General features: G+C 34.7%; 1 pseudogene across 1 annotated transcript in view; it reads left to right on the top strand.

Annotated features, from left to right (window-relative positions):
* Positions 1 to 16,792, top strand: part of LOC148948039 (uncharacterized) — a 50,267-nt pseudogene that overhangs the window by 33,179 nt on the left and 296 nt on the right. Inside the window, exons 4-6 of the transcript XR_016142373.1 lie at positions 1,352 to 1,513; positions 3,544 to 3,625; positions 8,649 to 8,890. The product of XR_016142373.1 is annotated as an uncharacterized LOC148948039 (transcript). The remainder of the gene's footprint in view (positions 1 to 1,351; positions 1,514 to 3,543; positions 3,626 to 8,648; positions 8,891 to 16,792) is intronic.

Here is a 16,792-nt window from a genome sequence, read left to right as displayed (position 1 = left end):
AATAGTTTAAAGAATTCTTTACACAAAACAAGTTTTGCAAAGGAAAGTAAAGAGCTCGGTTAAGCTAAAAATGAGCAGAAATAAAGCCAAATAATCTTCCAAGCGTAAAACTGCCACAAATTTCTATCAATAAATAAATAAAACTCAAAACGAACCGAAATTACAATAAATAGCAGATTCAAACTAAAAAAAAGTAAAAACTTACACGAGTAGGGCGGATAACCCTCGTGCCTTCTCAAGCCCAGAGCATAATAGGTATTTTACTGAAAACAAATACACTTTAAATAATTACACTTTTCTTAGTTTCATAAATAAAAAATTAATAACACTTTAAGGGAGAAACAATATTAATCGTTAAGGCAACCGACGATTCACACTCATTTTTTTTTTTTTCAATAAAACACAAATTACTCTCTTAATTTATCCAATGTCATCCGAAGTCGTGGGTGAGTAATGCCCAAGAATATAAACTGAGAAACAATGCCTAGTCATCCCACATTTGAAACGCAGTTTTATTTAAAAGGTTTCATTACAGGAAAACTTAAGCTCTAAACATTAAATAGTTGCATTTCTCTTACTGGTAAAGGTTAATTGTCGTTTGTTAATATTTTAAGACAGTTTTACAGCTTTGGAACTCAACGGAACACAATGGTAATTTCTGTCATTTAAAAATAGCGAGACTTTGAAGGTGAAGCCGTAAATTTATAATTCTGTTAGTTTTGCTGTCTCTAATGAGACTGTAAACAGACAGTAGAACAGTTGACAGCCGTCAGTAGGTCAGCACGCAGTAGAACAGTCGTTTTATTTCTAATGAGAACACTAAACCGAGCTGTTCTTAATATATAGTTGCAACCTAATACTGTAAGTGTAATGAGATTATTTATGGTGTTGTAGTTGCGTTTTGTTTTTAAACCCCCTCCTGAGGTTAGTGTTAATTTTTTTTTTTAAATATTTGTTTGGAGTCTCAAGCTGTCCTCCTCCGTCTCATGCTGTGACATTTGGAGGGGATGTGTTTACTTTAGTTTTTTTTTTGTTAATGATTGATATTTAAAAAAAAAATCAAATTGTAAATGCCCCTCTAAATTTCAACTGGCATTACTGGCTATTACTGGTTTGCTAATAACTAATTGGATAACCAAAGTTAATAAGTTATAATACAACCCTAAGCCAACCTCCTAGCCTGCTCCAGAGAATTGTTTTTATATAAATTTACTTTGAAACAAATGTAGTTCGTATAGTGCTTTGATTTCTCTTCCTTTGTATTTATGATGTGTGATTCTCCTCATTTCTTTATTTATTTTAAGTTTTTTTTTAAGAATTGAATAATTATATTACATCTCTTTTTTCTTAGGAAAAGTTAGATTCTACAAGGAATTCACCTGGAAACCAGCCTCTAGCATCACATACCGAACAAAGAGATAATGTTAGTAAACAAGTTTTATCTGAGACTAGGAATCAACTTTATAGGATATTCAAGGAATCAAGTAGGGCCGAGGCAATTGCACAGGTTCAAGTATGTTGTGCTTCTTTTCTATATCTTATTTCCTATGTTTTCGTCAATTTTGCATTTCTTCTGTTTCTCGCAATTTCCTAGCTTTGTTCTCCAATTTGACGTGTACGATTTTTTAGAAGCACTAATCAAAGAAAATAGAGTTTTTGTGAAGTGTTTGTAGCAATCCATCTCCACCAATTTTGTCCCTTAGCTAGGACAATATTTATTTTATCTGTTGGTTTATATTTTTGTCCTGGCTTGTTTTAGCATAATTTCAAGTTAGATATCTAACGCTAAAAACATAGGCCAAATTCCATATGATTCTATTAATTTCAGCCTTTAAATCATTTTGCACACTAATTTCCAATATTTTTCGATTCAATATTAATAAAGTGTATTATTTATTCTATGAGGGATTAAATTAATATTATATTTTTCTTTCTTTAAAGTATCTTCTCTTTTTGTGCTGTATTATTTACCCCCTTTATATCTATTGTATTGCTCTGCCGTTCCCTCCTTCACATATATGTTTCTTAAAAGCAAGTTCAACAGCAGAAAAACATGTATAGCTAACCGTCGTGTCGTCTGTCTTACGAAAATCTGTGGAGCAATTCGATATTGACGGCACACGTTACCTTGGGTTTCATATTGCTTAGGTCGAACTGTTGCCACGCTTTTCCATATAAACAGACTTAACCTCAATCCCAATCATCTATTGGTGTTTCTGTTCTGTGTTTCAGTTAAGGAGTATTGACGAAGTTTTATTAAAATGTAAATCCCATTTGCCAATCTGATTCTATAGAGGAAAAATGTCTAGAGACTTTGGTCTTACTGTTCTGTGTTGCACTTAAGGAGTATTGTAAATACTTTCTGAGACCACACTGGCTAATCATGACAACGAAAAAACAGTAAAGAAGAAAGAAACGAGGATAATACAAACCAGTGAATAACGTAGACTACAATGCAAATATTTCGGTCAAGACCTCTGCTATTCCGTCCTCAGTGCATGGTAATAAAATAAGTAATTACTGATAAAAATCCGAAGATAAGCTATACCTCAAGCCAAAGATCAGCTTATCCAAAGATAAGCGAAACATTAAAACGGACGTAAAAACTAGAATATGAAGTAACGGTGAAACGGTACCTGTCAAAGCAATTGACAAAGTTACTTTGACAGTGAAAGGCTAACACCACTCAGTTTTGTTTTTAATTGTTGTTTTTTTTATATTTTTTTAAAACGATTTAATTTTTTTTCTCTTTTTTTTTCTTTACCCTTGATAAAGATTACCAGATGTGGAGTTGAAATATTCGGATTTTTTTTATTTATGAATTTTTTGTTGTTGTGTTTGTTTTTAATACGTTTTGTTCTCTGCTTGATTTAAATTAAATCAGTTTTTCTCTCTTAAACTTTTTTAAATTCTCGTAAATATAAACTTTGCTATTCAAGTAACAAACTAGATCAATGTTTTATCAGTCAATTCTGCCTTTCACTGATTTCCCTTATGCCCTTAAATATTTCCTTGGGGGAGGGGGGTGCGAACGCAGCAGAGTAATATAACATTCCTACGATTTAAGTCGAATCAGTCGTGATTTTGATTGGATTCCCAAAAGTATTCCCTGATAGTTGAAATAAGAACATCTTCCCCTGATAATGCCAGTCAAAGCCCTGAGCTCCAGTAAAGGCATAAAATTTTCGACATGATTGACCGGAGAATTGGGGCTCTTATGACAGGTTTTGAACTGCAGTTTTCCACATAGAAGTACAGTTTTCCAAGAAACTCGTATTTTCGGAAAATACTTCGTACTAGCCGTTAATCTGAGATAATTGAAGATTTCGTCATTCATTTGTCTTATAAAGTTTTGTCTCTAGTGTATAATCTTGTGTGTCTTGTTTGTCCAGTTTGGTTTTGTAGGTGTCAAAAATAAGATCTTTTTTAAAAAAATCCTTAAGGAAGAAGTTTGAATTTTTTCCTTTCATAGTTCAATGACTGAGAGGCGAAAAAAAAAGTTCATGAGTTTTTTGATCTTCTAAAGTTGAACTCATTTTTCAGGAGCTTATTCCATCAGACCAAAAGAGTTTACCTGGCTTTGTTCAAGAAGTGGTTACAGTTATAACTGCCATTTGTTTAGAAGGTATTTTTCCTTTTTCTTGTTTATTTTATCATAAAGATTGAACTTCATTAAGTGATATATGTTATTTATGCCAAGGCCAAAAAGAATGTGCAGAAATAGGTTCTAGATATGCAGCCAATACTATACCAGCCCAGAGGATGTTAATATGTTTCAACAAAATTGTTTAAACATATTAATAGATTTTTTTATAATTTAATATCTTGCGTTTCTCAAAAATATTCAAGACTCTAAAAATTGATATAAAAATAAAACATTTAACCTCAAAATAAAACAAAATAAAACCTCAATTGTCAGTTTTGAATCAATTTGCTTAGTTTTCAATAAAGCACTAAGACACTTATGACATTAGGGGAGAATAAGGGTAACAGCTACCCATCCTTTATTTTTTAATTAATCCTATTCATTTTATTTGTAACCATATTATTAAAAAAAGGCCCCAATCCACTTTTCTGTAATTGATTATTGTCTGATAAAATTTATAAATTACGTCTAATTCTGTCTGTGGGTTCGGCCAAGTTTATTACATTTTTTGTCATTAATACAGGCCGTGAATATCTAAAACTTCACATCTTAAGTTTTTTCCACGAAAATGGATTGGGTGGGGGCTCGGGCAGACCTTAAGGAGGACAGGGGGTCACTGCTGGTGTGGTTATTATAAAGTCACATTGTTGAAAGGTGGGAGCGAACTGTCACTGAAAAAGCCTATGTCTGTCCAGCCCAAGAACCCCTCTTGAAGATCTTTGGTTGGAGATTGATCGCAGTTTCCTACAAGCAAGCCCACTCACCTTCCTTCCTCTGCTTGTACAACTGTTTGCCGACGGCATATAAGCAGGCACGCCACTCGTTGGTTATTTTTAGAGATATATTTTTTACAAATAATGAGCGCTAATGAATCATAAATAGAATGTAACCAATGTTTTTATTTTTTTCTCTTCTCTTATCCAATTCGCTTTTCATTCTAGACATTTCTAATTTTAAGCTATGTTTCGACTATATTCCATGTGCTGAAGCAAATAACAGCATGGAATATGTATTATTATATAGGATAACGTTTAGTTTAAGAAATTGCCACTTTATTATAACCCCTTATCTTTTGGTGTAGCATTTCTTGCAGAGGTTAGAGACTGTTGAAAATCAAAAATTTAAATTTATCAAATTTAATCTTGTAAAGAACATAACTGCCGCTATAAAAGAATGTGATTGTTTTTTTCTGTAAATAGCATAAAATAGCCTGAAAATAAAGCTTTTTAGCTTTCACCGTAGTAAAGGTCCTAGGACTTTCTATCAGATATGGAAATTTATTTTCTTAGATAACATATGACATCATTAAACGTCGTTTCATAGAGGTTATATCAACCTCGGGGAAGGTATTGGCTCCAGACGAATTCGTTTTCTTATCCCCAGTAAACTTAATGTACATTTTACCATTGTTGGATTTTTGTTAAATAACTGCGTCTATGTTTAGTTGTACAAAGCTTTCCTTTTGTGGCTAATTATTTAAGCTGTTTTCATCGGTGTCGCATATATTTTTTTTTCTTGATTTCCAATAAGTTGGAACGTGTCTTGTGTTTTGTTGCGTGAAACTGTTGGTGAAACTTAATGCATAAATAATTTAAAAAAAATAAAAAAAATCGCTTTCACTCTGTTATTTCTAAGATTTATTTGTAGGTTTTGTGACTTCTAACTGCATAATGGGGTGTTTGTGGAAATATAGAGTATTCACAGACAAGGGCAAAGCGGCAGCGACTCAATTGGATATAATCAAATTAAATAAAAATGCTAGTCCTCGCTATTTTCTAACAATTCGCTGCTTCTAGCAACAAAGCCTTTGCCGCCCCCTAGAAAAACTTGTCTGACTCATCCCTTTCCCCTCGTTCTTAAAGTTATATCAAACGTCGCTCTACTGAACTAATAAGTTGTGATTTCATCAAATAGAGCATACGTTGTCAAACTAAAATATTGCGTTAATCGTCATGGAACTATATTATAAAGCGATGTTATCAGCTGACCGTGTTAATGTTATTTTCATTCAGTTTACGGGTGAGACATATTTGAAAAAAAATTCAGATTATATGGGAAGTACATCACTTTTATTACGTCATGTCATATTACGTCACGTCACTTATTACGTCATATATGGCCATTAGTTGATGAAAAGACATCAAAAATGTATTTTTGTTTTGTATAGTGATTCTATTTTTAAATTTTGTCGTTTTTTTCTATCAAAAAAAGGCACTAGAACTTTTAATTTCTGTTGGAATGAGCCCTCTCGTGACATTCTAGGACCACTGGGTCGATACGATCCCCCCTGGGGGAAAGAAAAAAAAGGCAAACAAACACGCATCCGTGCTCTTTCTTCTGGCAAAAATTACAAAATTCCACATTTTTGCAGATAGGAGCTTGAAACATCTACAGTAAGTTTCTCTGATACGCTGAATCTGATGGTGTGATTTTCATTAAGATTCTCTGCCTATTAGGGGGTGTTTTTGCTTTTTTTGAAAATAAGGCAAATTTTCTCAGGCTCCTAACTTCTGATGTATATGAGTAAACTTGATGAAACTTATATATTTAAAGTCAGTATAGAAATCAGATTCTTTTGATGTATCTATTGATATTAAAATTCCGTTTTTTAGAGTTTTGGTTTCTATTGAGACGAGATGCCCTTACTATACAGTTCGTTGCCACGAACTGTTTGATATTCCTTTTTTTAAAGGTTATTTTCTTAGTGTTTCCAGCAGACCAAAGTAATGCTATTAGTGCTTTAGACTTTAAGTAGTGATCACTGGATTCGTGTGAAATATTGTGTTTATCGGTTTGGATGCGGCAGTGCAAAAATACAACTGAATTCTTATATAGGTTACACAAGGGAAATACACAGGGGAATTCTTATATAGATTTTTTCTCTCATAAAAAATGTAGTATTCTTGCCAAAGAGTAATGAAAATCAAAACAAAACAATATAGTTGTGAGGGATATCACTACCAAGGTATAAAGCCTGTGTAGATAACCATCAAAACCTTTGTGCCAACCTGTTCCAAAGGATAGAATTGTCTTCAATCCAGATGTGTAGCTACAGTATTTTAATTTGGGGGGGGGGGCAAAAGGGGGAGGCTATTGAAGTAGGTGCTATTCAAGCGGTAGTGAAGAAAAATAATTATTTAACAAACCTGCTACTTGGTAAAAGCATTAGATAATACATTATAAACAAGAAACACATTAAACAATAATAAATATAAGTGACGGTGCTTGGCTTATACTAAAATTGTCAGCAATGAGCTGCTGCAGACGACGGTAGTATAGCGTAAACAAGCTTTCGGGTGGGAGAAGGTGAATGCCTTATACGCTTGGTTTCAGCCAGATTCACCGTTAATGCTGCAGTACATATCCCCCTTCACGTCCCCCAACCCCCACCCCCCGCACAGGATGCTAAAATTAATAATTGAACCAAGCTCTATTCTAATAGCTCCGGGTATCTTGCTATTCATTTGCTCGTAATTTTAAATAGATTTTGACTTTGTAAGATTTAATTTGTTGTACTAAACTTTAATATATGTAATTTATTGAAATATTATTGAAATATTAAATATTATTATTAAATATTATTGAAATATGGAAAGGTAGGAGTACTGCAAGTTCAATTATTGGACCTTTTCTTCTTTAATATACGTCAATGACCTTTACGCAATCGCAGGCGTTGGCCTTGCCCTACTATTCTGAGACGACACGACTAGTTCCGTAATAGGTACAGATGAAAACAGAGATACAACTGGTCGCTGTAAGGAAGCTATTACAGTGGTTTGCTCTCAACCGAATCGTGATATACTCATAGAAGACCCATTTCATCATCTTTTCTCAACTTTCTCACGCCCTGTCGTCCTTTTCCCAAATATCTGACCATTACTATTTACCATTACTAGAAAAATAATTCTTGAAAGAATATTGTTCTTATAGTTGATTAAAATTTATCTTTGAAGTTTCATCTTGATAGACTAAGGATTCAACTTGGAAGGAATTTAGGGTTGTTGCGGTATTTAAAATTTTCCCTCCCTTTTTGTGCCATCAGTTTCCTGTTCAAGTCAGTTTATTATTTTCTAATTCATTATTACCTTAATTATTGTTCCATTGCTTATCTAAATTCTATTAAATCTCGAATTAAGGCCCTTCAACCCCTTCAAAATAAAGCCCCTCTTATATTAAAAGCACTTCTTCCTTTCACATCTACTCCCTGATAAGTCCCCTACCAAGTCTTTACATATTTTTGAGAATATTGCATTTTGATCTCGTCCTTCCAGTTCATTGTGTCCTTTCTAGACTTAAAGAAATTAAAGAATTATTACCATTTGCTCTTGATTCTATGAACTTTCTGATAATTTCTTTTGTTCAGAATAGGTGTAGTTTAAGAAGACTCTGCAAAATTGCCTTGCCCTGCGATTCATACTGAATGATCATGATTTTCTCCTAAAACTCAATTAAGAAGTTTTGGAACATTTATGGAAGTTAGTTGGATTCATATTTTTCTATTTCGCTTTCTAAAAATAATTCTGAACATGGTATCTCATTTTCTTTTTACCTTGAGGATTTTTATTATTATTTCTTTTTTCACTACTTTTATTTTTATTATTATATCTTTTTTTCACTGCTTTTATAGTATTATTTATTTTTTTGTTTAAAGATGTTGGTTTTCGAGTTTCACTCACTTGAGTTATAATTGTAGGAACCCTTTGTAAATATTTCTCTTTCTGTTATAACATATATTATAGTTTTAATTTGTCATGTAGTGAAAGTAGTGTGAAAATCAAAAGAACGTACTCACCTGGACACAGAAGGTCTTAAAAATCTCAATTCTGAACCAACTTCAGCCGGAGCTTTAGATCAATCTATTTAAGGAAACAGTTAAACAAAAAATTAATCTTCTGTTTTAACTATTTTTGGCTTCCTAAAATGTGATTTCTCAAAACCAATTTAACGTTCACCTAATATTTCGTTGTTAATTCATACCCATATTTGTTTTTCTTGGCTATAGATAACCAGGAGATGAAAGCTCCGATTCAACATTTAGAATTAGAGGGATACAAACTTGAAGAACCTATTGATAAAAGTTGTCATAAAACTCCTCAGTTTGAAGAATCCATGTTGAATCAAGAGCAAGCTCTCATCGTTTCTAGCAACAGAAGCAGTGCAGCTAACAATGGGACTGATACAACTGAGCTTACCTTGTCAGAATGTAACACCAGGACTAGCAGTTTGAATCAGACAAAACTCAAGGTAATGCATTTTCTCTAGTTAATCCTAAAACTCAATAAAGTCAATCCAAAAACTCAAAACTCAATCCTAAAACTCAATGTTCTCTACTTAGTTTAAGTAACATTGTGTTTTTTTTTGTAACAGCAAATTTTTCATCAAACTACAAATGACAGGAATTTTTCTTTGCGTGCGACGCAAAGAATTTATTGACAAAAAATTTATTAAGGTCTTGGGTGCGAGGCTTTTCCATATTTTCAGCCAAAAAATATGCCGGAAAGTTAATATTAAGTTTCTTTCAGAAAAATCGACTGTGTAACATCAAACAGTTCGTCTAACAAACTGTAAGTATGGAGCGATTCGGGCAAATTGTAAACGGAAATCTAAAGAAAGGAATTTCGAAAACAAATGACTCTGTATGCTTTGTATACCGATTCCAAATATATAAAACCCATTAAGTTTAATGTTACTCATCAAAAGCTACGAGTCTGAGAATATGTTCCTGATTTTCGAAAAAAAGTGGAAACATCCTCCAAGAGTTAATATCTTAATGAAAGTCAAACCATTAGATTTGGCATATCAGAAAATCCTACTGTAGAGGTTTCAAGTTCCTAGCCACAAAATGGGGTGTCATCAAAAGAGAGATCACAGATACTTGTTTATTTGTTTTTTGTTTGTTACTCCCAGGGATGGGATTGTGTAACCAATAGTTTTAGAAGACTGAAAGAGGGTTAATTAGAACGAAAATTAACTGTTCTGGTGTACTTCTGAACCAGCAAAAGATATTGTGCCACAAAAAAGATGCGTTTGCTGTCGTTTTGCGGAGCCAAACCACGATTTTTCTCCAAAAAGAACCAAGTTGCTACAACTTGGAAATTTTGATATAAAGCCAATTGATGTAAAAGCATAAAAAACTATATAATATACTGAGCTTCGTAGTTACAGGGGAAGTTATGTCGCACAGTGACGTATTTGTTCCTTATAAATTTATACAAGATAAACGGTTAGTATGGATATTTATCTTATTGCTTATTTTAACTAAATTAATGCAGTTGATTTTCCATAGTTAATGTATATAATAATAATAATATATTGAAAACCCGTCGTACACAGTAAATGTACAATGACAGAGTATACAAAATAGTCTAAAAAGAGGAAACAAAAAGAACACATGATCAAAAATAACAACAGAAACAACAACTTCTTCGAAAATAACAGCAAAGACCGCAACTTCTGAAAGGAGAAAAAAAAAAGAAAAAAAAAGGCAAGCAAGAGGGAAAAATAAACAAGCAAACTTGCCCACTCGTGTTTTAAAATTGCTAGTTTTATTTTTGCCGGCTAATAAGTATCTCAACAGCTAGATTTGGGTCAGCTAGGTTGTAGCACCGAATCAGAAAACTATTTTTTTGTCTACGGTGGTAATTTTAGTAGGTACTGGGCAAACCCGATAAACAAAGAGCGGATTTTAGACTTTTCACGGTTTGCAAATAATTTCCAGAAAGGGGTCACAGATAATATATGTGGTAGAGCGGTAGCGTTGTAAATACTTGCCAGTAGTGGACGGTTGAATCTCAGAGTGGATTTAACGATCAAAGCATAGGAGCTGGAAATTCGCCGCTCAAGACGTGAGATCAGGAGAGAGCAGATATGCTGTAATGAGATACCTATTGGCAGCCCCAGATATACTATTTTATTAACTGGTTTTACTGAGCAATCACCCAGTGTGACATTAGAAGAAGGGTCATTCTTCCAATTGTATAGCAAGACTTCCGACTTTTGGGAGTTAAATGTCAGACCGACTTTCTCGTAATTGGACTGCAGATATGAGAATATTTCTGAAAGGTGGTTAAGCGTCCGGCTGAGATTCAGCGTGTCATCAGCATAACATACCAGGGAGATGTCAATGGAACTGAGAATGCATGGCGAAGGACAGCTGTCTTGAGGCTCAATAATGTAGTTGTTGAAGAAATTGGGGGATAAAACTGCCCCCTGACGGGCACCTTTGTGGACTGGTATCAAAGCTGACCGTAAGGCTGGCCGAAGGCATTTATCGGGAGGGAGCTTGAGTCACATGTGAAGGCGAGAGTAAAGATCATGGAAAACCCTAATGATACGTAGCACACAGCTCCCCTCTGTTACAACATAATCACCCTGAGGAGAACTATCTAAGAAGTCGTCCAACTCAGCTTCGTATCTTTCCTTGAGGGCTGGGTCAGGAGGCAAAAATTCTGACCCATAGTACGCGTACCATTCATAATCAGGGATAGCAGATGCGGACAAAGACTCATCGTTTTTAGAGGACAGAAAACGCCAAAGGAGAGAAGGATTAATTTTGGCCCTGGCAGATTCGCTATCAATCAATTTTTTTCTGTGAGGTTTTAGCTCCTTCGTGAATTTTCTTTTTGTGAGCAGGCGGATTGAATTGACTATCCCCGAACGGGGTCGTCCACAAGAAATCCATATATATATATATGACAGCACCAATACGGGCAGCTAAAGCAAGGGGCGTTTCTGAATTGTCTGAAGTAATCAAAATCTAAAAACGTGTCAAAAATGAAAATGAAGAGCGAAGACAAACGCCGTTGGAAGAACAGCGGGGGCATGTCAAAAATGAAAATAAGGAGGAAAGACGCACACGGTTAGAAGACAGGCGACACCGAGCTTGTAATTGAGTCAAATACGAAAACGAGGAGCAAAGACACACTCGGTTGGAAGAACAGGGGCGGCTTGTCATGAATGAAGATGAAGAAGCAAAGACACACCGTGGTTAGAAGACATGTGACACTGAGCATGTGAGCAAGTCCAAAATGAAAATGAAGAGCTAAGACACACGCAGTTATAAGACTAGCGGCACCGATCATGTGAGTGAGTCAAAAATAAAAATGAAGAGCAAAGACACGCGGTTAGAAGAACAGCGGCGTCTTAATCTTCGTCACCAACAATGTGTGGCACAAAACTAAGTACATACATACAAAGATGCCATAAACTCAGTAAGTGTTACATACAAGTCTTTGGGACCCTTCAATGTTGCTTGTATTCACTGTGGAGCCCTCCATTATCCCGAGGAAAGAGTAGCAAACAAAGGTAATTCATTTGGAGATTACTGCTTGTACGGTGGAATTACAGTTCACCACCACAATTTCTAAATGAATTGGTTTGCGTTTTTTTAGGACGTCACTTGCTCTCTGAAGAGTTTCATAAACGTATTCAAAATTTAAACTCTTGCTCTAGCTTCATTCAACGTAAGCGATGATCGAACCATAAATAATCGTAATATATTTAGCTTTAAAGTAGTTGGAAGAATTTATCACAAAATCAATTTAGTGGCCCATCCGTCACAAACTACTGAAGGCGAAATTTAGCCACCTTCATATGGCTAAATGTACTTTTGAGACCCCAAGGAAGCTGTTGAGGAACGCCTTACAGATCCTTTAACTTATGGGATCCCTCGTAATCTATTGAATCACTTGGAAGAAGTATTTAGAGACACAAACAACTATGCCAAAGGTTAAGAAAAAATGCGAGAAGTAGAGGATGTACAAGTCAACTTGCTGCTTCATTGGGACAACAGCCTCCAAACGTCCAGCTCATTTTTACTGTGGCAGATGGTGTTGATTATATACGATTCAACCCTCCTGCTCGTAATGAAGCATGCGCTGTGCTTACTCTTAATGCTGGCTATTGTTTTCCACCAAATGACGTGGTAAAACAACGTGGCAAAAATCCTGTCATTTAAAAAAAATACCAACCATCGTGTGGAGCCTTTTACCTACCCATGATCTAGATGGGTCAAAATTTGAGAATATTGGTTAAAAGCCTTAATTTTGAAAAAAAAATTATATAAATGACATCATATTTACAACCTATACCTAACATGAGATTACAACAATTCATAATCCTTAAAAAAGAAAAAAGAAAATCTTAGAACTCATATAGCTGCTTTTTAAAAATGATTTGGATGATTACTGGGTTTCGAAAGTTGATATGAAGAAATGTTCAGTCAGCAATGAAAGATCAGGTGATACCGTTGCTGATAGACAACATGTAAAGAAGACACCAAAGAAGAACTTATCCCCAACCACAGGCAGGATTGAACCTGCAAACCTCTGATCAAGTCGCACACTTCCATCCACCGTACTGTAACAGGTATTGAATAATTTGATTTTTCCACAAAAATGTGTATATACGTTGGATAAAGGAATTGTAATGGCAATGCAACTGTTTATTACAAGTCATTGGGATCCTTCAACTTTCTATTTGTTCCTTGGGGAGCCTTCGATTTCCCCGAGAAAAAATAGCAACATACCAAGTGCCGGTGCCTGGCTTCAAAATTGGCTAGACATTTTTTTTTCTTAATTGGCATATTGACGTTCTGGCCAATAAAATGATCTAAAAAGGTCGCAACTTTAAGGAAGAACTTGTATTTTTCCCTTGATGGTTGTATTGAACCTATGACGATGGCATGACATCAAGAAGAGGCTCACATTGTCTGCGGTTACAAGACTAATGAGAATAAGAATCAATATGAAGGATTTTTATTACCAATCTTTAGAAATACAAAAAAGTAAAAATGTAGTAGAGAAAAAATGAAAAAAAAACAACAAAACACATCGAACAAACGAACAACTTAAATTAATACTTCAATAACTAAAAAAAAAAAAAAAAAAAAAATTCAATAGCGAAAATGTTTACATAAAAAGACAAACATTACACATTACTGACTGTATTTTAAAACATACTATGCGTTGGGTCTATAGATTTCGGGAGATTTCCCCTCCTGGTCGCGATCACGACGATGGGGTCATCGAGTCCGTAACAAGCTGAAATCTGGTGGTTTTTTCACTGTGTGAGAAGGCTCAGCAGATATTTTGCAAACTAATAGAACACTGTACGGATTGTTTTTTTTATCATCAAAAGTAAACAAAGACCAGAAAGGTGACAAAGCTAAGATATGAGGGGTGGCAAAGAAATTGAAGATCCGTGATAGAATTCGGCGGTTATATAGGCGTTTGCCTATATACCGCTAGAATGCGGAAGTTATATAGGCGTTTGCCGATATATACAAGCCTTTCGCGTAGCCATGCCAGGGCCCGGTCTCAAAACTACTACATGTTTTTTTTTTCTTCTTAAAACTGGAAAATTGACATTTCTGGCCACAAAGACGTTCTAAAGAGGTCACAACTTTAAAAAATTCGTATTTTTCCCAGGGTGGCTGTATCGAACATCTGGTGATGTCTTGACATCAAGAAAAGGCTCAGATTGTCTCCGATTAGAAGAAAAGCGACAAAAAGAATCCATATATAGAAGCCTGCCGCGTGCCTAGTGTCGGTTCTATATATCTCATTGTGTACGCAGGGGAGTGAGGGAAGGATAGGATACCTAAAAGAGTGCTTTTCAATGCCTAGATTGTGTAATTCTCCACGAGCCTTGAGATTAACACAGAAAATGGTATGGGGAGTAATGGTATTTAACTAAACTGATTTGTCTTTTATTTCGTAAAATTATACACAGTAATATGTAAGGGTGCATTATCTATTATAAAAGAGGACTGGTGGGTCATTTTGTAGGCGTAGTGGAGAAGAAGGCCTGAAAAGGGAATTTTAGCAAACTGCCCAAATGTCCTAGCCCTGATTTTGCATTCAAATAAATGTGAAATGAGTTTTGGAGAGAAGAAAATGAGGAGAATAATATCTAATTCCTCTTGAAAATTTTGTGTCTTTTAAAATTTTGAAAATTTTGAAAATTGTTGCCTTTAAAATGAGTTATTGGGGAAAAAAAGAGAAGAATTAATATTTCATCCCTCGTGATTCTTCCAAAATTTTTGGTATATGCCTTTACTATTGGTGCTTGGGGGTGGGGTGGGGGGAAGGGCTATACTACCATAATTATAATCTTTTTCTATGTGGTATAAAACAATTCTTTCGTATGTCTATCGGCACAGAGGTAATAACTCGAGGTGGGACATGATGGGCCTCACTAGGAAATTTCTTTAGGACGGAGGGGGGCTGGTAAGGACTACCAAGAGCTTATGTTTCAACAATTGAAATGGTTTTATTTATTTTTTCCAATTTAAATATTTCAAGGTATTTAAACATAAGTATACAATATGTTTAAATATCTAAGAACCCTATTGTGGTGGTCCTGATGGCTCCAGCTTCTTTAGTAAAAATTTACCCCTCTCCATCCGCCCACTTTTACCCATCTCCATCCGCCCAGAACCCTTTAGTAAAAATAAAACTAAGAGCTTATTCAACAAAACTACTGTTCATCGAATATTTTGACTAAACATTCAAATTTTTTCCAAAGTTTTTTTTTTCAATCAAAAATTTTTATTCTTAAGCAGAAAACCGGAAAAGGTCAGTTGCTACTAATCATTTTATAATTATTGATATATACAGTATAATTTCAAGAAATTTGGGGTTTATCAGGGGTAGCGTCATTCCAAACCGAAAGTAAGGAACAACGCGAAAAATCAAAACGAACAGAAATCGTCATGTATATGAGGGGGGGGGGGGCTCTCCCTCTTTAATCCCTCGCTCTTTACGATAAAGTTTGACTTTCTCGTGACTGACTGCTGAATTACTAGATCTGTCGAATCAGAAAACTAAGCTTTTTTTAAAGCACTAGAAAAGCTCATAATTGGCATTGATTTTTCTTCTTCAATTTTTTCAAGAATTAAAACATCTGGCTGTGATAATACTTCTTTCTTTTAACATACAATTCTTCTTTAAACTCATGGTTATTACAAAATGATTTTCTTAGAGTACTGCTATTACTTTTTTATCGAAAATTTTACATGTTAGGTCATAATTTTAAATTTCTTAAAGACCAGTTCAGTGGTGTAAATTTTTTTGCGTGGGTGGGGGAGGGGGAATTTGTCATCATTTTATAGTGAAGATAGCGTAAAAGCACATTTAATAAATTGTTCAATGTTAGGTTATAATTATGAATTTTTTAAAGAAAAATTTAGTTGTGTCAATTTTGATTTTGCGGGGGGGGGGGGTTGTCATCATTTTTATAGAGAAGATACTGAATAGAGCATCTTTAATAAAATATCCAACCAAAAAAGATATTTTTCAAAATATAAAGGGAAGGGTTGGCGATGGGGCAAAAAATATGGGTGGCACATATTCCCTATCTACTGGTAGGGACATAGAAACCAGAGAAAGAAATTATGACTGATTTTAAAGTCCTGTTTGTTGACCTGGGCGAGACATTGAAATGATTTGAGGACTAAGGCAAATGATGCTCATCACTATCTTACGATGCTATCAGTGTCTAAGTTAAGGAAGCCTCCACTGTACACGATGATAAAGAAATTGCCTAAAATCTACCTATTTTGTAGACAATTGTCGTTAGCCTATTACTGCCCGGCCATGTTTCGGCATAATAAAATGAATTCTCTGGCATTCCCCTGCTGCCAACAGAGGAACATCTTGTACAAGCTGAAGCACTCATTTTGGCAAAACTCTCTGCCTAGACCTAGGGAAGGGGAAATCACTCTGATAAGATATATAAAAAGATAATCATTTTGAACTGCCAGAGTACAGTTTAAAAGACAATATCAAATTCATATCATAGCATATCAAATTCATAACATAGCATATCAAATTCATATCAAAGACAATATCAATTCATATCAAAATGATATGAATTGAAAAACATCAGTAAAGTGAAGTAAAGCCGCCCATTTCTCGGGCCAAGGATATGCAACCCAATCAGGGAAAAGTAGCAATGAATAAGATCACTCAATTCACCAAAATTTTAAGAATAAAATGAAAGGAATTCAAGACACCTAATATGGTGACCCATACTTATGAAATGTTCAAAGAAAATTTCAATGATAAAAACGCCGACTTACTTAAAATATACTTCAAAATTTAAAAGTCAAGTCATTTAGAGTTCATATGTTATTCGATATCTTTA

This window comes from Artemia sp. Qi Xiang Cuo, chromosome 10 (assembly GCF_049724085.1).
Source record: "Artemia sp. Qi Xiang Cuo chromosome 10, ASM4972408v1, whole genome shotgun sequence".
Classification (NCBI taxonomy): domain Eukaryota; kingdom Metazoa; phylum Arthropoda; class Branchiopoda; order Anostraca; family Artemiidae; genus Artemia; species Artemia sp. Qi Xiang Cuo.
Note: the sequence above shows the minus strand (reverse complement) of the source record. Positions and strands in the feature narration are given on the sequence as shown.